This window comes from Sander vitreus, chromosome 2 (genome assembly GCF_031162955.1).
Source record: "Sander vitreus isolate 19-12246 chromosome 2, sanVit1, whole genome shotgun sequence".
In the NCBI taxonomy this organism is placed as follows: domain Eukaryota; kingdom Metazoa; phylum Chordata; class Actinopteri; order Perciformes; family Percidae; genus Sander; species Sander vitreus.
In genome coordinates, this window is record NC_135856.1 from 11,932,194 (window position 1) to 11,956,853 (window position 24,660).

At 39.7% G+C, this 24,660-nt stretch overlaps 1 protein-coding gene across 1 annotated transcript in view; it reads left to right on the forward strand.

The window, feature by feature from the left end:
• Positions 1–1,169: 1,169 nt before the first annotated feature.
• The window catches only part of LOC144535538 (tubulin beta-4B chain-like), a 31,079-nt gene continuing 7,588 nt past the window's right edge, over positions 1,170–24,660 (forward strand). The window contains exon 1 of the mRNA XM_078278076.1: positions 1,170–1,180. The gene's annotated coding sequence lies outside the window, so the exon portion shown is untranslated. The remainder of the gene's footprint in view (positions 1,181–24,660) is intronic.

Consider the following 24,660-nt stretch of genomic DNA (forward strand, 5'->3'; position numbering starts at 1 on the left):
CTTCACAAAACAGACGAGGAATGACGACAAACCAACAACAGACAGAGAAAGCACACAGACTAAATACACATGTGGGCGGGGCAATCTCAAAGGCGGGAAAACACAAGACAGGAAGTAAAACAAGACATGACATGGGAGAAACAGAGAGACTACAAAATAAAACAGGAAACTAAGCATGAAACATACACAACAAGGTAAAACACAGAAGACAGAAGCAAGACATGTACAACAACAAGGAAACAGAGAATAAATAAACACAATAAAACTACAACAGAAACCCACAACCTTGACACTAAATGCAATTTTAACCCTTGGCCTGCATCTAGTATATTCATGTTGGGGAGTAACGGAATACATGTACCAGCGTTACGTATTCAGAATACAAATTATGAGTAACTATAAGTAATTATGAGTATTCCGTTACAGTTACAATTTAAATAGTTGGTATTTAGAATACAGTTACATTGTTGAAATCAATGGATTACATGACGATACTTCTCTGTTTCACAAGTTTATTCACTCTCTAAATAAATTAAGGCAACTCCATGCATTTCCCCCAATATGAAAATGAAAACCATTTTAACATTTTATTTTAACATTATAGGTTAATATCCTACAAGATTCTCTTATATATTTTACAAGAGTTCTCTTATATTCTTTAATTTTGTGTAAACTCTAGGACTTCAAGGAGAAGTAAAAACCTTGAGCCTAGTTGAAGCTATTCTTTGTTTTCAGTCTCTCCTTTTTAGCAGATAAGGGTGAAGAGGGCCATAACATTTGAGCTGTGTCTCATTTTCTGTCTCCTAAGCTACATTGATGTTTAGGCTAAGTTGGGAAACAGGAGCAGAGGGGAAAGTTGTAAAAGGATTTGACTGTTTATGGTGTCTTTTCCTCTGTGAAGCTGCTAAAGATAACCTGACTGGGGGTGGTTTAAGGGAGTTTCTACTATATAGATGTATGGATTTGTTGGCTTGGTCAGAAGACCCTTTCAGATGTGCTGCGAGTACCTGTGAAAGTGTTTTCTCTGCTTTTGCAAAAGTAAATAAATACTCAAAGACCAAACTTTGGTTTTATTCTCAGTAAGTCTTTATTAGTTTCAATTCTTGTGTTTTTTTTAAATCCACACTCGTGCTGCTAACAAGAAAACTTTACTACAAGTTGGCGTTGTCCGGCAGGATCGGTTGAGGGAACGGAAGGAGACCTCCGTGGGCCTGAGGTCTTGCAAACCATCGAATCAGCCTGCCTCTAATACCTCGATTATAAAACATTTTCAGAGAAGACAGAGGATCAGGACCGCAGAGGACTCTTGGCTGTTTTTCCACTCCGATCAAACGAACAGGAAGAAATTTCAAACAGCACGGGTAAGATCTAAAATCAAATAATTTCAATTGGATTGTGAATTCAAGATTTTGAACAAACATTCTAAATGAATTGTGCAACGAAAGATTGCAAAATAATCATTATCATTTGGTTAAAATTAATGAAACTAATTCTGACATTTGGGAATTGAGTACCATTTTATTTTTGGGGTCATTTTGGTAAAGAATATATATATATAACTGGGTTACGAGTGACATTCTCTTGCAGAAACGGACATATCTCTGATTATTTCTCTGATGCAGGCATGGCAATAGAGTGACAGAAGAGACAGACGTTGGGCTGGTGAAAAAGTTAGTCGAAGTAACTAACTAATTTAGGCAGAAGGCCTTTTGTCTGCAGGGCTGTACCAGGTTTTTACAAGGTTTGCCGAAGAAAAGAACCGAGCTTTGCGGTGACGACCGCATCGAAAAAGATAAGAGTATACTCAAGAAAGAGCTTCTGGAAAAATGGGGAATGAAACCTCAAAGCCATGCCACGCATCTGGACCCATTGTGGGCGAGATGGTTGGAAAATATGGACCGGACTGCACGAGATGTCTGTTATATTGGTCAAAAAGATTTCGCTTTCCACCAAATGGGACTTTTAGTACAAATAAGTTAAGAATGCTGAAACTAGACTTAGAAGAAGAAGAGAAAAAGCAAAGGGGAAAGAAAACAATTAAAACAGAGGTTTTAAAACAAATTGAGGATAACAAGGAATGTTTTAATGTGTGGATGAAAGAAGCTGATAGCAGAGAGAGAAAATAATTGCAGAAACAGTTAACTTTGTTAAAACTTGTTTGAATCTGACAATAAGAATAACAAAACAAAGAAAAAGGGAAAAGATATGAATACTGTTACTGATACATTTTCTCCTATCTATCAGAGTTTAAAAGTCGTGGATCCAGATCTGGACGTCCCACCGCCGTACCTCCAAACCCCGTCGGTAGCAAGGAAAAGAACGAGGGAGCCACCAGCACCTTGCGACAGACGGTTGAGGAGCAGAATGGAGCAAGATTACCGTGACCACGGGGCATCTGCGGATGATGAATTCTCAGCATTCCTGCCCCCCACAAAAGGAGGAACAGAGAGGGATGACCAAGGCAAAGCTGATGCATTCCCGATGATTCAGATTGCTACACCCGCAGGAGTGGGTGTGCTGTACAGACCCTGGACTGAAATAGACATTAGAAATGCTTCAAGTCATCTTCCTCCCTGTAGAGACTCTGGGACACACTTTGCCAAACTTCTCAGAGTGTTCATTGAGACTTTTCTGCCAACTGTTAATGAAGTACGACGCCTCCTGATGCAAAATCTGGGACCGATGGAATATACAAAAATAATACACTTTCTCCCTGGAAATCATCACCACGATCCGGCCATCCAACACCCCACTCTTACAAACAGAGCAAACGATGACTACACTGATGCGATGGAGACACTCTTCAACGCTTTGGAAACCACGTTTCCGGATCGGACTGACATGACACGTGTGACCAACACCAAGCAGTTGAAAGGAGAGCCGGTGGAAAATTTCCAGCACAGAATAGCTGAGATTTTCGACCGGCACAGTGGCATCGCACGCACAGATGCCAGGGGAGCAGTTGTTGAACTTTGGGAAGCCCATTTTAAAAACACATTTATGGGTGGACTGCTCCCTGACATTCGAGCTCAAGTAAAGAAAACCTGCATTGGATGGCAAGATTCAGCTCTGACTGAGATCGTTAGACATGCCAGACACGCTGAGGCAGTCTTGGATGCCACAAATGAGAAAGTAGAAAGAAAAAGACGACAGGACAATGACAATGCACAGCTGACTCTCCTGAAAACGGTGACGACACTGTCCCAAGAAGGGAGAGGAGCTTACAGAGGCGGCAACAGAGGTGGATTCAGGGGCAGGAACAGAGGCAGGGGGAGAGGAAAAGGCAGAGGACGTGGCAATCTTCCGGCAGTAGATAGGGATGTCTGCTACAACTGCGGGGAGAAAGGACATTGGTCCTATGACTGTCCTCATCCCAAAAAGAATTCATCCAAAGACCAGCACGGCAACCCTCATCAGTATGCAGATTGACAGGAGGCGGGGGAGGAACATGGTGGTGGGACTGACAGCCTGGAAGACACAGCTGCACCATTAGAGGAGGGTAACTAACACACACACACACACACACACACACACACACACACACACACACACCTTTTCATGCTTGCAACGAAGACATGCTTTCTTGCACGCCACAAACACCTACACCTCCCCCACACAATAGGCAAATCATATTAGACGCAATACAGCATATTGAAGAGAAACAATTAGCAGAGAATATGTCAACTTATTCAATGTATCAGTCTGATGTGTATAGAAAACTGCCTACAACTGTGTTAACAGTGCAAGGGAGGGACATAGAATTTTTGGTTGATTCTGGGGCTACAAATTCGGTTTTGAAAAAAATCATTGTTTCCAAATCAAAAGCTTTCTGGTAGACTTGTTCTCTCTAGGAGTGCTAGTGGAATGGTGATGCCAGAAAGGTTCACAATCCCTATGACTTGTGTACACACAGATCCTAAAGATTCAGAGCCAGAGAGGAGAGTAAAATGTTCATTCTTACTCTCACCCGTGTGTCCTGTGAATTTATTAGGCAGAGATTTGATGTGTCTTTTTGGAATAGGAGTAATTCCTACCCCGACTGGCCTTAAGGTTGTGCGTCTTGATAGAAATCACTTTTTGAATGACAGATTTTTGTTAGAATCAAAAAGCAAATATTCGTTCACATTTCTTTGGGACATTTCTCTTTGTCAGGCAAATAATCTCCTGACTGAAGCAAAACAAATTGTGTCACCTTTAGCAGTGCTAAGGGGGCCACAAGAAATACATTGCATTTCTTTTGTATCACTGGATATGGGCGAAAAATATGTTGATAAGTTCTTAGACCAGTCTAAGGATGAGCTTGAGTTATCTTTTGTCTACTGGCACACACACACACACACACACATGTGCAGTGGCTGTTATCTTGACTGAGGAACAGAAAAGGTATTTCATAATTCCAAACTCAGCTCACATTCTTCTATCTTTGTCTCCCACAGACCAGGGAACAGACCCCGGACACCTTGTTGTGACTTGTGAAAAACTGACTGACTGGACTGACACGGCTGATAACTGTATTTCATTTTCTCCCTCAACAGGATATTATAGAAAACTTTTATCCCGGCGTATGCCTTGTATTCGCAGTGTTTACATTTTGAGTGAACCTGTGTCTACAACGGACACGTTTTTGCACGGTAAACATGAAGCTTTACCCACTGATGTATCACCACTTCTATCGGAAGTACCACGTCACCTTTGGGCGACGCACAAATATGACGTAGGGTTAATCAGGAATTGTCAACCTGTAGTCATAATACCACGTTCGGATTTCAGGCCACAGAAACACCAGTACCCGTTAAAACAGGAAGCTATTGATGGAATCCGACCTGTTTTCAACTCATTATTGACTGCTGGAGTTATTATTCCATGTCCAGATTCTCCTGTACGAACACCAATTTTTCCTGTAAAGAAAATACGGGCTAAAGATCTCCCGACGGAATGGCGTTTTGTTCAGGACTTAAAAGCTGTCAATGCAGCTGTCCGCGCACGCGCACCGAACGTACCAAATCCCTACGGAATTTTACAGGGGATTAGAGGTGATGCTGCCTGGTTCTCGGTAGTCGATTTGTCTAATGCGTTTTTCAGTGTCCCAGTGGACAAAGATAGTCAGTTCTGGTTTGCTTTCCTGTTTGATGGAAAACCATACACTTTCACACGACTTTGTCAGGGTTACACTGAATCTCCGACCATTTACAATGACGCACTGCGCGACAGCCTCGAAAGTTTAACACTCAGTCCGGGCTCGAGTTTATTGCAGTACGTCGATGACATATTGATTGGAAGCTCCACGAAAGAGCTGTGTGAGCGAGACACGATTGCGCTATTGTGTCATCTTGCAACTCAGGGACACAAAGCCAGTCTGACAAAATTGCAATTTGTAAAACAAGAGGTTCACTTCTTGGGACATGACATTTCAGCAACAGGGAAAACTTTGTCTCCTTCACGGATTGAGGCAATTGTTTCCCTACCAAAACCTGTAACTAAAAAACAAATGATGTCATTTTTAGGAATGTGTTCCTACTGTCGTGTTTTCATCCCTAATTATGCACAGCAGGTTCAACCACTAATGGACATAATCCATGGTAAGAATCTGACTGCACACAATCCTATAACCTGGACGACAGAGGCTGAGCAGGCCTTTGTAAATCTCAAAAAGGCTTTCCAAAGTCCACCTACTTTAGGGTTGCCTAATCCTAATCTTCATTTCACTCAGACAGTGGATGAGCGTTTAGGATGCATGACATCTGTTCTCCTGCAGCCGCATGGAGACAGACTCCGACCTGTAGCATATTTTTCTGCTAAACTGGACCCAGTTGCAGCAGGACTTCCGATTTGTCTCAGGGCTGTAGCAGCTGCTGAAAAGGCCTTGGCGGCTTCTCGGGACATTGTAGGATATGCTCCACTCACTCTATTAGTTCCACATGCTGTCTCTCTGATCCTACTTGAGCAAAAAGCTTCACATTTGTCTGCAGCACGATACCTAAGATATCACACGTCTGCTCGATATGGCTAATGTGACAGTTAAACGTTGCACTGTACTTAACCCAGCTTCTCTTTTGCCTACACCAGAGGACGGAGAACCACACGATTGTTTGGCAGAACTGGAGCAAACATGCACACCTCGTCCAGATCTTTCTGACACTCCATTGGAAAACCCAGATCTCATTTTGTATGTAGATGGGTCAGCTGCCCAGAAACAGGACAGGTAGGGTTCGCGGTAGTTTCTGACACAGCTACTTTGATTGCTAAATCTCTCCCAAAACATTTTTCTGCTTGAGATGATTGCGCTCACTGAAGCATGTAAGTTGGCTGACGGTTCATCTGTAACCATCTACATGGATTCCAGGTATGCTTTTGGGGTAGTGCACGATTTTGGTGCACTTTGGAAACACAGAAATTACCTAAAATCTGATGGTAAGCCCATTCTACATCATCATTTGATCAGTGATCTTTTAACTGCCATCCTACTACCAACACAGGTAGCTGTATGTAAATGCACTGCACACACAGGAGCATTAGATGCTGTCTCTAGGGGTAACGCACGTGCTGATACAGCAGCTAAAGCACACTTGCCCCTATCACTTGACACCTTAGCTCACACTGCAGAAAAACAAATCTCACTTCCAGAGTCTGTAACGGCTATGCAAACGCATGCTACATCACAGGAAAAACAACAGTGGAAAACAATAGGGTGCACCTTTAATACTGGCATCTGGCTAGGGCCAGATTCTAAACCATGCCTCTCAAGACATTTTTTACCACATTTTGCTAAGTTGACACATGCGGAAGATCATGTGTCAAAAGGGGGAATGTTAGCAGCTATCACGCAGACATGGTTTACAAAGGGTTTCATGACATTTGCAAAAACATTTTGTAAAGCTTGCATTATATGTGCACAACACAACAGCAAAATCAAAGCAGTGAAGGTAACACAACAGGCAGCACACCAGCCACCAACAAGACCATTTGAACATCTGATGATGGATTTTGTGGAGCTAACACCATCAGAGGGGAAAAAACACTGCCTCGTTATGGTGGATATGTTTTCTAAATGGGTGGAGGTGTTCCCAGCAACAAAACAGACAGCTTCAGTGGTGGCAAAAGCTCTAATGACAGAGATTATTCCAAGATGGGGTATTCCGAGCCATGTGTCTAGTGACAATGGAGCTCATTTTGTAAACTCAGCAATAACACAGATAAGTTTGTTTATTGGCATAAACATTACGACTCATTGCATTTACCATCCGCAAAGCTCAGGGGCTATTGAGAGGGAGAATAGGACATTAAAAACAAAACTAGCTAAATGCTGTGCAGACACAGGCCTTCCCTGGACAAAGGCTTTACCTCTGGTTTTTAATGTACATGTGAATGCGTAAGCGATCTCGCTCCAATCTCAGTCCGTATGAGATTTTGTTTGCCAGACCTCCTTATGTAAGGACAGAAATGCCCAGGGCGGAAGTGCCAAACACGGCTCTATGTGAACACGGGATGCTCAAATACTGCACTCAACTTTCTTCTGCTCTCTCTGCCATAAGAATTCAGGTTTCAGCAGGTCTGCCTAAACCAGCGGAAGGACCGCTGCATAAGCTCAAACCTGGGGATTTTGTGGTGGTCAACAACTTCAGAAGGCAGAATTGGCAATCCAACAGGTGGCAAGGACCATTCCAGATTCTCTTGGTCACACACACTGCAGTGAAAGTCGCTGAGAGAGCTACGTGGGTCCACGCATCGCACTGTAGGAAAGTCCCAGATCCAGGAGAGGGAATACAGGTTCTGTCAGAACCAACAACAAGTGACGAGCAGGTTGCTGCTGAGTCGCCAACCGGAGAAAACCATTAAGAGACCAGCCTGACAGACACTGTTTCTGTGCTATCTCTAAATTGACAGGGGAAACTGGAGTTTCTCACTGTTTGTTCCTCGTGGAATCAGGCTGTTTGGCATACAGGTGTTGCTAATTGGGGCTATGAGGTTCCTAATGACAAAACAAACTTAACTGGCAGACTATCGATCAAGAAAGTAAATTCTTCTACACCAGCAATATTGTTAACATTAAACAATGCTCAGTACACAGACCAAGTATTTTGTTGTGTGTATTAGGACATTAGGGAGAGTTCCTTGTGGACCTTTTTACCTTGAAGTAACTTCACCTTCCACATCTGACAACACACCACTTATGTAGTAATTCTTACTGAAGCTGATTAATGTTTAATGAGCAATCAGAAGCTAATTTCCTCATATTCAGACATGAAAAAGACTCAAAATTACAAAACCCAAGCCAAGCTATTACAAAAACAGAACAAATACTGGATTTTGTGTTGACTCTGCCCTTGCAGGGAGCATCTATTTTAAGGACTGTCCTATTATTTGAACTACTGGGACCAGCTAGTGCTCCAGATGAGCAGTAGTGATGTTGCAGGTCTACAGGGAGGATTGTGGGAAATACATTATGTAAACAGAGGGCCACTCAAAACATATTACAGTGGTCAAAATCTTCCATACATCCGCTGTAAAACTGCCCCTCAGGATCACTCTGCTAAAGCCATCTGTGAGTATTAGATTCAGCTAATTAGGGAAATAGTTTACAGCAATATTGTAAATTTCAGCCCAGACCCACAGCCAACTGGACTGTAGAAGTGTGAAAATATATCAAATCCAGGTATGTATTGAATCTCTACCACAATGGAAAATATACAGAATGAGTTGTGTCTGCTTTTTCTCAATTCTGGTCGATTTGAGTTCCTGATAGTCCATCCAGGCTTACATCCCGATTCTCTCTCTCAGTTTCACTTCTAAGAGATGGAGCAGATCATCATTACTGGGTGCCATCTTCAATACATTGGCCACTATAATTACTGGATGAATGATTGAATAACTTATTTAATATTGAATGAATAGCTGAATCCATTTACCCACAATGGTTCCCTGATCTTTAGTGACTGGGGTTCGGTTTGAAATCACCAGCTTCATCATCACCTGTGCTGAAATATGTCTTAAGGGAGCAGTTTATACGTCAGCGCTGCCTCTCTTGCATTCACCTCCCTCCTCTCTTTTTCCATCTCTCTCTTTCTCAAAGGCTACAAATAGACTTTCAAATCATTTAAGAGCTAATCACTGAGAAAAGTCATTGTGAGATGTGTTAGTGTGTGTGTGTGTGTGTGTGTGTGTGTGTGTGTGTGTGTGTGTGTGTGTGTGTGTGTGTGTTTGTTGCAATCGCATGCAGTCTGTCGCTGGAAATCCCGACTTCCTGTGAGCTATAAAAGGCAAGAGAGTCCTATACACACGCCGGACGAAGCCAGAAGAAGTTATTTTGGAATCAGGACAAAAACACCTCAGAACAATGACATAGTAATGACAACGGAGCAGCATGGTGTAGAAATCAATTAGCTGTGACAGGTCTATTGTGGACAGCACTTGAGTCCAAGAACAGACAAAGACTGGGTGAGGCTTAAAAATCCAACAAAAGTGAAGTAAGAGGAAAAAACACTGTGTGACATCTGTGTGAATAGTGGGTGTTGATGTGGGTGCAGTGTTGATATTGCATAAAAATCACCTCAGGGGCACAATGCAATTTGGTCTGCAATACGAATCGAATATTTTTCCCACTGCAATACTTCACAGTGGTACATACTGTACTGTACAATTTCAGAGATTATATGTTTGCTTGTATTTCTTTAAAGCACCAACATCAGGATACTGTAACTGTACTGACAGATTTCTGCCTCCATCCTGTTGAATGTCAACCCAACTACAATGCATGCTGGGAAGTATATATTAATAAGCATACAATGTTTTTTATAACTAAATTTAATAAGCGAAGTTAGTTGACACTTAGTCAACTCATCATTCAAGTAACAAGATTAAACATCTAACAAGACTAAAGCACAGTGATGCTTTGAGCTAAATGCTAACATCAGCATGTTAACATGCCTTTAGTGACAATGCTAGGATGATGATGTTCACCATCTTAGTTTGGCATGTTAGCATGCTCGAATTTGCTAAATAGCACAACACATAATGTACGGCTCAGGCTAATGCACTGAAAACCCAGATTTATTTGTAATTAAACTTTTAAGGGGCCACTGCTTATTATTTCATGTTTTTAAAAAAACATATTCAGTACTAAATAAAAATTAGTTGTTTGTAATAATCAGCATAAGTATGCAAGGCACAGATCATGTTAAGCAGAGATAACTAAGGATCTTAATTTTCTGAATGGGAGGGGTGGGGTCATTTGAACTGTTCTGCGTCGAAAGGCTCATGGGAATAAAAATATATGTTCTGAAGGATTTCTATCCTAGTTAAAGTGTGTTTTAATAATGTCCTGTTAATGTTTTGGGTGTGCATTTATGTTACATGAGTTTTAGTTTTGTATGGTTGTTTTAGTGTTTATGTTTATCTACATTTATTGTTGCACCATGGCCCGAGTGGGGACTGATGGCCTCTGGGAAGTGCAAGTGTGTTTAATGTCATGTACATAGCTTGAAAATCAGGAACTCTGTCTTTTGAGTGAAACTTCCCACGTAGATCAAAAGATTGGAAATTTCAATGTTTTGTTAATTGTTTTATTTTGGTTTTGATAAAACAGATGTATTGAATATATTAATCTTAAAGTAATAATATAACAAAGGCGCAACAAATTAATTATTTAGTAGTGATAAGTAGCCTAATGCTTTCTAATTGTTATGTTTCTTTGCATGTTTAACTTAGCATGCATATTTAACACAACATGACTCCAGAAAAAAATAATTCATGTTTACTAATGGTTTTTAGTAATGACTACTAATGTAAACTTGATTTGTCTACTGCATCAACGTAACAATCTGTGTTAATACAACTTAACATGTTTAGTTAACTAAAGTGGTTTAAAACAACAGGTTTCCACGCAATTTTTTAGAAAAGTCAACTAATTTGGGTTAACAGTGTGTGGATGTCATTAGTTTTGCAAGGATTGGTGATAAACCAAAGTATTGGACAAATACAAATTTTGACATGATGATGGCACTAGAGGAAAAGTCAGGGGATCACCAGTGTTATTTTGTTTATCCTGAGGTGGACTGTATTAAACTCTATGGCAATCCAACAGTTGCTGAGAGATTTTACTCAAAACCACAAAGGTCTACCAACAGTAGCACTAGAGGAAAAATCTGAAAAACCCCAAACGCCATGCCTCTAGCGTGACTAAAAATGAGTTGAAACGACTTGAAATTGAAAAATGTTACTAATCAAGTTACATTTGTTTGTCAGGGTGTGTGAATGCATGAATGTATGGCTGTATTATATATACAGATATTGCAAATTTGCACTTGTTTTTTAGAAAAATGCCATTTAAATCCTGACAACTTGAAATCCTTATTCATGCCAGAACAAACAAAGTACATGGCATTTTTTCAGTTTTTTTCTGTAGCCCAGTAAGCGTTGAACAAGCCTAGATGAAGAGGGATAAATCAGCTTTTTTAGATTAGATTCAACTTTATTGTCATTGTGCAGAGTACAAGTACAAATACAACGAAATGCAGTTTGCGTCCAACCAGAAGTGCAAAAAGAGCAGAAAAGTGCAATGTGATATTCAAGTATAGACAGGACAAGAAATATGGTGCAGTGTAGACAGTAGTGTACAGTTGGTTAACAGAAGGTGGTTTAAAGTAATATAAATTAAATATGAATGTGTGCAGTGTATTAGCAGTTACCTTATAAGAGTAGCATAAATATGGCTATGTAATATGAACAACGTATGAACAACATGTACAGATATTTTTACCAGCCGTCTAAGTGCAGTGTGAAGTAATTTAAACTCTGGACCTAAAATAGCAGTTGTGTGTTTTCATTTGTAACACTTTGACTGTGTTTTGGCTGCTCTGGCTGAACCTTTCCCATCAATCGTGTTATTGTGAGTCTGGAGATCCCTGAAGAGCCATCACACACAACTTCAGCATACCTGGACAGCGCTGGTCCTGCAGGCCGAGCGACTGATACAGAATGCAGATGACTGATGGCTCATTAAGTCCTAATATATGTAACAGCAATAGAAGCAGACAGAGATAGATGCTGATTTCTTCCACACTCGGCTTAGACTTCCATAACCACTAATGACTTGTCAGCTCATCTGCCAGAAAAGTGCCGCTGCTGTACCTTTGGCCAGTAAAATGATTTCTCCTCAACCTGCATTGCATCTTTCTTCCAAGCTATACAGTCTCCATGTCTTGAACACCCTTGTCACACTAGATGAGCTGCCCTTCTTTATTTTTTTCTCCACATATGTACACAGCAACAGTGTCTGAATTTCAATTAGTAAGAGAGTAAGAGTAGAGAATGGCAATCAGAACCACATATATCAAACCTTGATTCATGTGACCACTGATTACCCAAATGACAGCGTGTGGAGAAGGTAGGAGCATGCTCAGACTGAATATTAGTAACACCTCTCAGTATAATGCCACACAATTCAACAGCTCTGCAAACTGCAGTCTAAAAATTGGCCATACACTTGATTCCACACCTCTCTAAAGTTTCAACAAGTCTCCATGTGGACCAAGTACAGACTGTGGACTGGTAGCTGGAGAGGTGCCAGTTCAACTACTGGGCACTGCTGAGGTGGGCAGCTTTCATGGGCACGAATATTCAATCTTGCCACAGAATGTCTATTCTGGCCTAAAACACAAAATATGTCAAATATGCATGATGTTTGGATGAACTTTAAATAAATGCAATGCCATCCATTTTCCAAAACCACAGGTTTTTGATTGATGAATACCTTACACTGCTTTTCCATGCACTCACTGCTTTCTGCTCGTTTCAGAACAGCATTAGAATCAACTTGCAGAGTCTTGACACTTGTCAAAGTTGTGTTTTAATTGAGTAGAACTCCACTGATCTAACACATCAAAACCGGTTCTCTAGACATGGGGAGAACTGGGAAAACTGTTTTATAATATCCTCTGGAGAAGCTTTGTCAAGTCTAAGAAAAATACAATCAAGGTCATCTCTTGTTTCAGTTTAGAGACTACAAACAGTAAAAAAAAAAGCTTCATTTTAGCCAAGAGCTTGTGTTTTCTGACCCAATCAAGGGATTAATAGTCAGGATCCTAAGTTCTCTTTGAATAGTGCGTACTCTTCATGTTTGTTCAGGAGTCGTGAATATGGGACAAATACATAGATAAATCTAAAAACATAAAGACTGGAAACCGCTAGCCTGGGTCCCAAGACCATCACAGGTTAAACTTCAATTCCATTCAGTCAAGGGTCCGCAGCTAGTTCAGATATAATAATAATAATAATAATAATAATAATAATAATCAAAACCACAATAATAATCACAATAATAATCATAATTAGGACTTAACCGTGTAGACTAGATATTGCAGAGATTACAGCTAAAAAGTTGTAAAAATACTACAAGAAATGGATGTGCTGATAGGTGGATTTCATTACCTTTGGATTGTTTTCAAAGGTATCAAGGCTAGCTATTTTCCCATGTTGCTAAGCTAAGCTAATCAGCTGAATTCTGTAGCTGCATATTTACAGATATGAGAACACTATATAACGGTATCAACTCTTGCAAGAAAGCGAATGAGCAGATTTCACAAAATGTCAAACTATTCCTTTAAATGAGGACACTGGTGTATATGTGCATGATTACATGCACCTGAATGCATTTGCACACCTGCACAACATACTAAAGTGCTAATGCAGTTTCAGTCTGAGGTAGATAAAAAGCATGAATAAAAAATGAATACACCTGCACTCAATTACAATAATTGTGAATTCCATAAAAAAAAATCGTGTGGTGTATCAGAGATAGAAAGTACTTATGAATAAGAACATAGAGTCCGGGCGCCTTGGTAGCTCACCTGGTAGAGCGCACGCACATATATAATGGGTTACTCCTCGACGCGGAAGCCGTGGGTTCGACTGCGACCTGAGGCCCTTTGCTGCATGTCATTACCCCTCTCTCTCCTCTTTCATGTCTTCAGCTGTCCTATAAAAATAAAGGCCTAAAATGCCCAAAAAATTGTCTTTAAAAAATAAGTGTCTTCAGTGTGTATGCTGTACTGCATGAGTAGGAGTGGGAGATGAACTGTATGTAGGAGGAGGAATTATGAGGCTCACCATCATGTGTAAACATTAATTAGTAAGTGTCACTCTAATTAAATGAGTAAACTGTGCATGTGACTTCAGTGTGCACACCTCTAAAATAATCTTCCTCTTAGTGTTACTCTTCAGTGTCTCCAAAGCTCTTCACCTGCTGTCAGTGCAGCAGTTCCATAAAGTGCTGTGGGCCATGCTTTCAGCTAAACATTCAGCTCCATCGGCCTTTTGCATGTGTATGTATAGTTAAGTCCTGTGTAAAAGTATACAGAATTTTGATGTGTATTATTATTTTCTACATTTTCATTCAGTATGAGTATATTAGTGAGGCTTCAAGGTCAGTTACCATGTTACAAGATTCATACAAAGAGAACAGGAGTCTGTGGATAATTGAGACCGCCAATGAGCCAAATCAACATGTATTAATTAAGGAGATCAACAGTGTGCATAGATTTGTTTTATAATTCACAGCTGCTGCAGCGTAGACCACATCCCTCCTCCTCATCCCTTCATCCTCTCTCTTACGTCTGTTGCTTTTCTCCTATCCCCATTTTCTATTTTCTCTCTCCTCGGTTTCTCAGTACCAAGAATTTGTGTCTCTATTAACTCCTTAACTTTCTCAGCATCCAAGGGGAATGGTTGAGGAGGGAGCCTGAAGCTGTTTCTGTTCACACCTCCTCATCAGTAGGCTGGACTATGTGTTTTTTCTTCCATCTGTATCCTCCCTTTCATCATCTCTCTGTTAATGCATGGCTCTGTTTCCATCAGTGAGCCTAGATACCACTCTGCTCATGTTTATTTGTTTTTCTCTTCTACCTGTTTTAATGATTATTTCATTTATCCTCTTGCGCTCTCCGTTTATCCATTCCACTGCTCTTGCTCCACCTCCTCTCAGCATCTTTCAGAGTTGAAACCATGTTTATCATATGAAAAGCAGGACTTCATTAAAGGTCAGGTTTAATTTTAATCTCTTTAGTGGCGTGTGCATCAGGGTTTAGGTTAGGCTTGCCGGTATCAAGATTGTCCGGCACATTACCAACTGCCAAGATGTCCGTTGGGAAATATGCCAAAAAATTCATTAATAGCATAATATTACGTAACTGTTTTACCTTAAAATAACAGCTTCAAAATAATTGTAATGCTACACTGACTTTTAATAGGAAGAATGGTGCCTTTGTCATTCTCACTCTGCGGCCCACCACTACTTTTGGTGAAACTGGAATATATTTAATGTTGAAAATGTTTTCTGGCTGTCCCTTTAATGTCATCTGGCTGCTCTTCCTTTAAACTTTCAGTGAGTTTCCTGATGGACAGAAAGCTTTACTTGTTGCTAAAGTAACGCTAACAGCTACTACTGCTAACCCTGCAATGTTAGCTGCTGTGTGTTTGGGTTCTTATATGTTCTGAGCCACCATACATAACCAGATAATTAAAAAAAAGTATGCTAAAGAAAATTACAATTCCAATGCAGACTGCACTTTCTTTCTTAAACCAGCATCTGACATCTGAATTGGAAGTCTAGATGGACCAAAGCCAAGGGTGAAATGATTTGGACATGATGACATTCATTGACTTTCCCAAATCATCTTTTTCTTCACTTACCCATTTTCCTCCCATATTTTCTTTACCTCTCATCATTCACCTATGTTTTTCTGTCAATGACCCATAAAAGGCTGCAATGAGCAGTTAATGCTTGGGTTAGTAGACTGTAAAATGTGGAGTATTGAAGACAGGATGACAATGCAAAAGGTGAACTCAAAGCTTGGTGTTCTTTAACATGAGGTGGTCAGCAGTAAACTCGATTATGTGTGAACCCTCAATAAAATCTAAAAAAAACAAACAAGCATTGCATTTCTTGGATGCTTCTGAACTTGAGGGAAACATTTTCAATCATCATTAGATTGCCAAAATATGAAACAGAGACAAATGGTCATCAGTAATGGCCTATGCTGTATGGTGGGTGACCTGCTGATTGCTCTTCCCAATCACTAACAAGTGACTTATGGCATTTTTAAGTCCTCATGGAATCTGTGATATTGGTTGCTGATTTTCATCAAAGAAACAAGACTAAGAGTCTACTGCCATGCTAGCGGCTCTGTAGGGCTGTACTTGAGATAAATGATCACATCAGCGTGCATGCTAGCCTGCTTACAGTGACAATGCTAGCAGGTGTGGAATCTTTATCAGGTTTAATGTTTAGCATGTTCACCTTGTTGGTTTAGCATGTTAGCTGTTTGGATGACTAATAGTTTTGCAGGTATTTGGTTATAAACCAAAATATTGGATCAGCAGCCATCATCACATTTTTAATGTGATGATGGCTGCTAGATGAAATGTCAGCGGATCAAAGTTATTTCAAGTTATCCTGATGGGACATGAATGTCCGTACCATATTTCATGGCAATCCATCCGCAATAGTTTTTGAGATATGTCAATAAAAAACGTCAACCTCATGGTAGCGCAAGAGAAAAAAGTCAGAGGATCACCAAGGTCAGGAGGAATACAACATCTAAATATCCGTACCAAATTGTGCGCCAATTCACATAGTAGGTTTTGATAGAATAAGGGAAAAAATAGCTGGTGGCATTATAGGAAGATCACCAAAGTCATAAGGATTCATCCTCTGAATAAATTGCATGTATGTTGTAAACGTCATGGCAATTGTAGTGTATGAACATTTTATAACTTTCTATAAACTTTGACTTAAGATTTGGTATAAGGAGATGCATGAACTTTACCCCACTTTTATTGAAAACATCTGGAAACTGTTAACATGAGCAGAGGGCCCCCCAAGACAGAAGAGTCCTTTTTTGGAGTCATGCCAGATAAAGGCATTGATTGGTCAGTTCCCTACTCCAATCATATACTTACATATATCACGTCTTATGTTAATACAATGTACAGGATATATACTGGGTTCACACAAAGAAAAGGCAGAGCGACAAATTTTGAAGATTGGGTCGGTCGTCTCTCCAGATGTCCATGGAGTCTGTAAATTGATGCTGAAATCTCTGATGTAATAAACCTTTTTATAATCGAGAACAGTGTCAACGAAGTTCCTTCTCCACACATCGGCAACGCAGTGCTGCAACTAAATATACAACACAATCCATCAAATAGTTGTTGAGATATATCACTCTGGACCGACGAACCTGACTTGTTGCACTTTTTCTGTTCATACTTTTATGGTTCAATTCTGACCTATGTGAATCACTGAAAAAATAAGGATGAGGGCAGTAATTCATAGGTTTAACTTTACCTGCTAAATATGTTACAAATGTCTGACAAATCAAACTGCTTTGTTCCTTTATGGTGAATCAAAACAAGGGCATCAGGGGCCTGTTGCACAAAACCAGGATAAGGGATTAAGCCGGGATATTCAAGTTATCCTGGATGAATTTAGCTTTGATTTGGTTGCACAAAAGCAGGTTGAATTAAACCCAGCCAAGTAACCATGGAGACTTATTCTTTGCAGCTAGCCTGCTCCAGAGCAGGCTAACAGCCAGGCTAACAGCCAGGCTAACAGCCAGGCTAACAGCCAGGCTAACAGCCAGGCTAACAGCCAGGCTAACAGCCAGGCTAACAGCCAGGCTAACAGCCAGGCTAACAGCCAGGCTAACAGCCAGGCTAACAGCCAGGCTAACAGCCAGGCTAACAGCCAGGCTAACAGCCAGGCTAACAGCCAGGCTAACAGCCAGGCTAACAGCCAGGCTAACAGCCAGGCTAACAGCCAGGCTAACAGCCAGGCTAACAGCCAGGCTAACAGCCAGGCTAAGATTAATTCTGGAGTCTGATGTGGTAAATCAGCTGCTGCTCTGATCCGAAATAAACGTGTTTAACAGTTATTCCGTTGTCTTCTGAATGTGTTCTGCTTTATTTTTTATTAACATGCATTACTTGTCACTATTGCGGTCACAAGTTTGATTTAAATCCTACTATTGCAGTTGTTTGGATGGTAAGAAATGGTTGCACATGCACCAGAGATAAAGTGGGACAATGCGCTGCTCTCCCCGTGAATATGCCCCGTGCAACGTGGAGAGGCGGGGGGAGGCAGGGGGATCCTCCCACACCGTGCAGCGGACTCTAAAGGAGACTTTTAGCGTCAATAACGACAACAATGGCACCTGACCAAACGTCTGTATTTTATGAGATGGGAGTGAGAATGTGTTGGAATGCCACAAAGCTTCTTAATCTTTTTATTTTGGTGCCGTCACGCATCTTGGAGCTCGGGAGTGAGAAAAAAAACATGAATAATAGGCTATATTGTTTTACAGATATGCTTACAGTGTGTATTGAAGTCACTTACTTCTTTTTCTAGTTTTTGTCCAGTCATGTTTGTTCTATATGAACATTAATTGTAGAAAGATATTTAGAATTATAGCTTATAGAGATTTGTGGATATGGTTGTAAAACATATTCTCTCATTATGAATAAGGGTTTGAAATTAAGCCTAGTCCTTAGGGTAAATTGCCCGAGGAACATGAATTCCCTCTGCTCACTTTTAAGGCAAAGTAGGCTAAATAATAAAACATTTTATTTATATAGTGCTTTACAGGCTACTCAAAGACACTTTACAGTAAAACCAGCACATTTAGCACATAAAAACAGATACAGCAATAAAACCAACACAAAACAAGCATATTAAAAGCAGTTAAAACTTTGTAAAAAATGTGGAGTGACTAGTAGGCCCTAAGTAGATCTTTTTAAATCCTTACGCATTGTTTTGTCTGTTGGACTTTTTCTCTCTGTCTGATAACAACAGCCGTATTTCCCTTTTTGCATATTATATGTTTCACCTCCTCGTAACTTTCCATTAACAGCTGCTGCTCAGCGGGTTAAACATATGCCGCACGCATCTTCTCCATTTCTGCATCAGTAAATCTGTGATCGATACCGTGGTCTATTTAAGAAAGCCGTGAACGTGCACTTATCCCAGCTATCTACACCTGGCTTGACATAGCTTCACCTTCTCATCCTGGCTCGGCAAACGTGCAACCGATTAAGCCGCGATGAGCGGACCACACTAAGTCAAGCTGCGCTTTCTCAGTTATCCTGGATTTCTTCATTCTACTTTTGTGCAACAGGCCGCTGGTCTCATGAGAGCCCATTATGTGTCTGGTATATCATTTTTGAGTGTATGTATAACTACCAAGTAAGGCTGGCAGACAAACCCAAACTTACTTCTGTGTTATAAACAAGAAGATGTGACAAAACATGATTTGAATGATTTGATGACTGAAAACACAAAATGCAGTGAACATATCTAGCAATTACTTTTTTGTTCTCCAAAATGTGTTGTCTAAACCTCAGCTCAGTTTAAGTTTGTTAATTAGCATTATTTTGTAATTTCCTCTGCCTTACTCTCAGCAGTGACTGGCAACATTTTGGCATGAACATGACTTGTTATCAGAAAAGTGTCCCAGGGCTCAGTTATACTTGTCATTCTTTCCATTTGGTTTTCTATTTTATCTATTCTATCATCTTCTCACCTCTCCACTTCTGTTATAGTTGATACAAGCTCCATTATTAAACTGAAAACATGCTATTTTATGTTTCTCAGCAACAGCAGCACTGACAAAAACACTTTCAGCGTTCATTCTGGCAGCTTCTTATTATTCTTTGCATTATAGAGTTTGGATCTTCACTCCAACCAAAAACAGTGGTAAAGCCAAATAGATTTCTTAACATTTTCTCCAACAGTGATTGTTGTGCCCAGATAGCAACTTGTTGCGTATTTAGTAGTCTGGATCAACGAAAGTACATTTTCTGGATAATTGCCTAACATACGGAACATGGCTCATGTGCCTGCTGTCCCTCACCTGGCAAAATCCCTTCACTTTGCGAAACAACAACAAACTTCGAGCTAGCAAGCTACATGCTGAAAATGGCAAGTTTGGTTCTTTCTGGAAATTTTTTTTAAAGACTTACAAAGAATATGTTTACCGCATTTACTCTCTAACTGAAACGTATTGGGACCGATTGGTGGGGATTGCTGTGGACAAAATACACATGGCGATACACTGGTACAGTAAAAGCATATTGTGTTTAACCATGCATCCAGCTAATTTAAATAGCTCATGTTACTGTATGGTGTGAACCTTGAACTTCATTTAATATTGTATGTGCCGTTTTCTTTTGTGTTGTGCAAATGTTGCACCTAAACAAGTTCCTTCTCAAGACTATTTTGCAGAGCCACCGTTGCTGTGTCCGGAACTTAGCGCCGCCCAAAACGATAGCGATTGGTGTACGATGGTGTATTGGTGTAAAGAAATGCAAACAACCCAGAGCGTTTTTTTCTCCTATCCCAGAATGTATATGTGGTGTAGCTAGACCTTGCTCCACATTGTGTGCAAATAGCTCTGGCAATGCAAGACTACATATTCAGACATTAGAGGTCGCTGTAGACCACAGCATGTTGGACTGCATGTTTGGAAAGCTGTGTTTACTTGGGCAGTTAGCCCAAGTTACAGTTACTTGGGCTATAACACAACTGCAGATTCAAGTGATGTTTGTGAGGCGGTGCTGATTTATCTGAAGTGCAAACTGCATGGCCCCTTCCTTTGCCGTCTATCCTTCTCTTGTTGTTTTTTTGTGAGCTGGCTGTAATAAGTTAAAATCTATGACCTGAATCAAAAAACACCTTCAGTAATCAGTGCCTGAGATGATACATCAAAGTAATTGCTTGAAGACTCTCACTTTGGAAAACAACAGGTATGTGTGCTCAAAAAAACGGTACATTGTTGAAAGAAAAATGTTACCAATGCCACACTTACAATATAAAAAATACAATATAAACAAATTGACATTGTCATCTTTGTTTTATGGGGCAAGCTGTCTTTCCATGTATGCATTTGTTTGTAAAAATATGTTTAAAGTAAGTCTACTGGTTAGCTTGTTTTTAACCAAATCATGAAAAATACAATTCATATCTTAAAAAGCTGCATGTTCAGTAAGACTCATGACCTCAATATTTCCTAAAGGAAAAGTCTGACATTTTGAAAAATAAGTTTTTTTGCTTGAGCAGTACCACTGTCATGTTCATACGGTAAATACCAAGCTACCACCATAAGCTGATTACAATATAGCTATATTACTATTAGGTCAAAGCCTGGAAATAGCCTTGCTCATAGGTAAAATAACCCACTTACCAGCACCGATGGAGCTCACTGATTTAATGTTTTAACATGTTATCTAATTTGTTAAATCCACAAAAACAATTTGTGGTTTTAAGAGGGTTATGTATTTCTTGACCAGGTGCAGTAACTTCCATTGGTAACACTGACTACAAGAGTCCAGAATGTCACAAACAAAGTGTAATGTGTTAATTATTGAGCTAGTAGCTAGTCGTTAGTAGCGCTGGTAGGCAGATTTTGGGTACCTGTGGAAAGAGCCAGGCTTGCTGTTTCCCCCTGCTTCCAGTCTTTATGCTAAGCTAAGCTAACTGCCTGCTGGCAATTGATCACTTGGTTAACACTGAAAGAGGATTCATCAACTTACATGTTGTTATCTTTCCTTAAGGGTCATCATCAAAGCTCAAATATTAATCAATGATCAACTACAAATGATTTACAAAACATATATAACATATTAAATAAAACCCTTTTAGGATGTTTTTAAAAACAACCTGCACATTTTGAAATTTATTTTGAAGGCTTTTGGTCTGACTCTGGTGTTTGTGTGAGTCACCAAGTTTAATGCTGCAGCCTATTGATCACCCACTGAATAATAAATGTGACTAAATAATGGAGAAATGTTTCAAGTCTTTGGAAATTTGACATCTATGTGAATGTGTTTCTGATCTGTGCACACTGTGTGTTTGTGTGCATGTGCATTTCACTGGTTTTCCTGCCATTTAAATGACCATGCACACACACTCACACACACACACACACACACACACACACACATCTCACAATGACTGAAATCATATGTTTTTCTCAGTGATTAGCTCTGAAATGATTTGAAAGTCTATTTGTAGTCTTTGAGAAAGAGAAAGATGGGAAAAAAAAAGAGGAGGGAGGTGAATGCAAGAGAGGCAGCGCTGACGTATAAACTGCTCCTTTAAGACATATTTCATTATAGAATAAATTCTATATAGTTGCTTCGGGCTTGTTAATTTGGATGCTAATTTAGTTGATTTTGAATTTCACTTATGACTCAGTAGTCTATTTTTTAAGCTCTTCTCTAACTCTCTATAGCAACATGAAAGCATTGTATCTCAAAGCGCAGATTGCTTCAAGCATGTGTCATTTGTCTGTGCAACGTTGTAGAAAGATACACACTCTTGCTCAGTAGATGTGGGCATTGTGAGTTGACTCAGAAGCAGTCAACGAAAAAGAAAGATAATTAGTTACATAATATCAGTTAACAACATACAATGGCAATACAGTTTTTTACGATCGCTGTGACAATTTTTTCAATACTTTTAACAACTTTCCTATACTCTTAAGGCACCAACACATCTGCAACACACAATTGGCAAAACAGTTAATTTCAAGCTCAACATCACACGTTGAAAACTAAACTCCAACACTAGTTTTCAAAATACAACAATTCAGTAACACAATACACCATGTCTACCAAAACAATGAAAACATGTCTCAAAATCAAATAATTCTTCCAAAACATTAACACATGTTCTCTTCCAACAGGAACATTTAGTCAATCATAGCACAATGTCATACAAAACGCTAACATCAAATGGAATTACAGAAACTGCATTATTTTATGTGTCAGGTCTGCCCTTATACAATAGACAGTAGTATATTTTATTGATCATAGATTGTGTTTTACACTGCAGTTTCTCTTCAAGCCTCTCTACATGAATGACCCATCTCATAGTAGTTTTATAGAATGTACAGTTTATGAAAAAAAGGAGACAGAGACAGACTTGTCCTGGTACTCCTCTTCCTTTCCCTCGTGAAGGCATTTTTTTTGTTTTCTGTGTTCATCTACAGTATATTGTTCAAATAGGTCCTCTTTTACTGTATGTACTACAGTAATATATGGTCATGCGATTGACACCTGAGTGTGTTTCCTAGATGGGAATCAGCTGTGATTGATCTATTTGCATAGCTTCAATCAGCTGTTTCTCAGTAGCAATGGAATAAAATGCAGGGGATATATTTGTGTTTATTTGTGAAAAGCTGTTCACTTTCACTTTAGCCTATAAGTTAAGTTTAGAACATAATGTTATCTGTTCTGACTTACAGTGTGAAAGCATTTGTGAATTTGGCAGTATATCCATTGTTTTGGTCTTAGTTGAGCTTGTTTGTAAAAGATGTTCAAGCATTTAAAATGTGTGTTAACTGTATACAATTTGTGTCAAAGCAACAAGAAATGTGTTAATTGTATAGCCTACACAAACAGATGTTGTGCAAACTGTGTTAAAGTGCCCATATTATGAAAAAAACACTTTTTCTGGGATTTGGGGTGTTCTTTTGTGTCTCTGGTGCTTCCACACACATACAAACTTTGAAAAAAAATCCATCCATGCTGTTTTGAGTGAGATAAGGTTTCTGAATGTGTCTTGCCTTCAGTCTCCGGATGAGCTGTTCAAAATCGGCACGGCTTGTAACGTCACAAGCCGAAACGAGCTGGCTAACCGCAACCATTAGCTCGTAACGTTAGCATTAGCGTTAGCATGCTAACGCTAACGCTAATACTAACGCTAGCATGCTACCTCGTTCTCAATAGCAAAGCACTGCAACAACACACACAAGTTCACCATAATCTACAAAAGAACTACTTACATGTGAGCCCTCATTTTTAGAAATCTCCCAGCTAATCCTGCCTTGTAACTGACTGAAGTTGGAGAAACAGCCTTTCTTTTACTGTCTATGGAGCTAGCTAGCTGACATGATCTACATCTGAGCTACTGCACATGTGCAAGTGCAATCAAAGATAGTACAGAAGAAGAAGAAGAAGAAGAAAAGAGGTCTCACTCTGTAGCTAAAACAGAGACCAGCTGAAGAGAGGATCTGCAGCAGTGAGAGAGAGCAGTGCAGTACAACACAAATATGGTGTTTTTTGAAAATTAAACCATGTAAACCTATTCTGGTACAACCTTAAAATACAATTATGAACCTGAAAATGAGCATAATATGGGTATTTTAAGAGTTTAGGAAAGTTGTTAAAAGTATTGAAAAAATTGTCATAGCAATCGTAAAAAACTGAACTAAAAATTACAAAATTGCAAATTCTTTTGGTACTTATCTTTGATAATGTAAGAGAGGTAAGCCGCAAGTGGCTTCCCATGGCTCAAATAACTTCCAGAATATAAAACAGGTGGTCAATAGATAAAGAAAACCAATTAAGGTAATAATGGCAACACTGTGGCTGAGTGGTTTGTTTTATGGGCGTGTCAGCTGTGGGATTGATTCTATGAAGGTGTTGCATGTTTTCATTGTGTTTCTCTCAGGTGCTCCACTTTCCTCTTACAATCCAATGACAGAGATTTTTCAAAAGAAAGAACAAGGATGAAGGAATCAGAGCAGCGAGAACAGAAGTGAAGTTTGTGATTGGCACTGTTCCCAACACAGTAAATGCTTTTAATCTTTTGCTCTTCAAACACAGTAT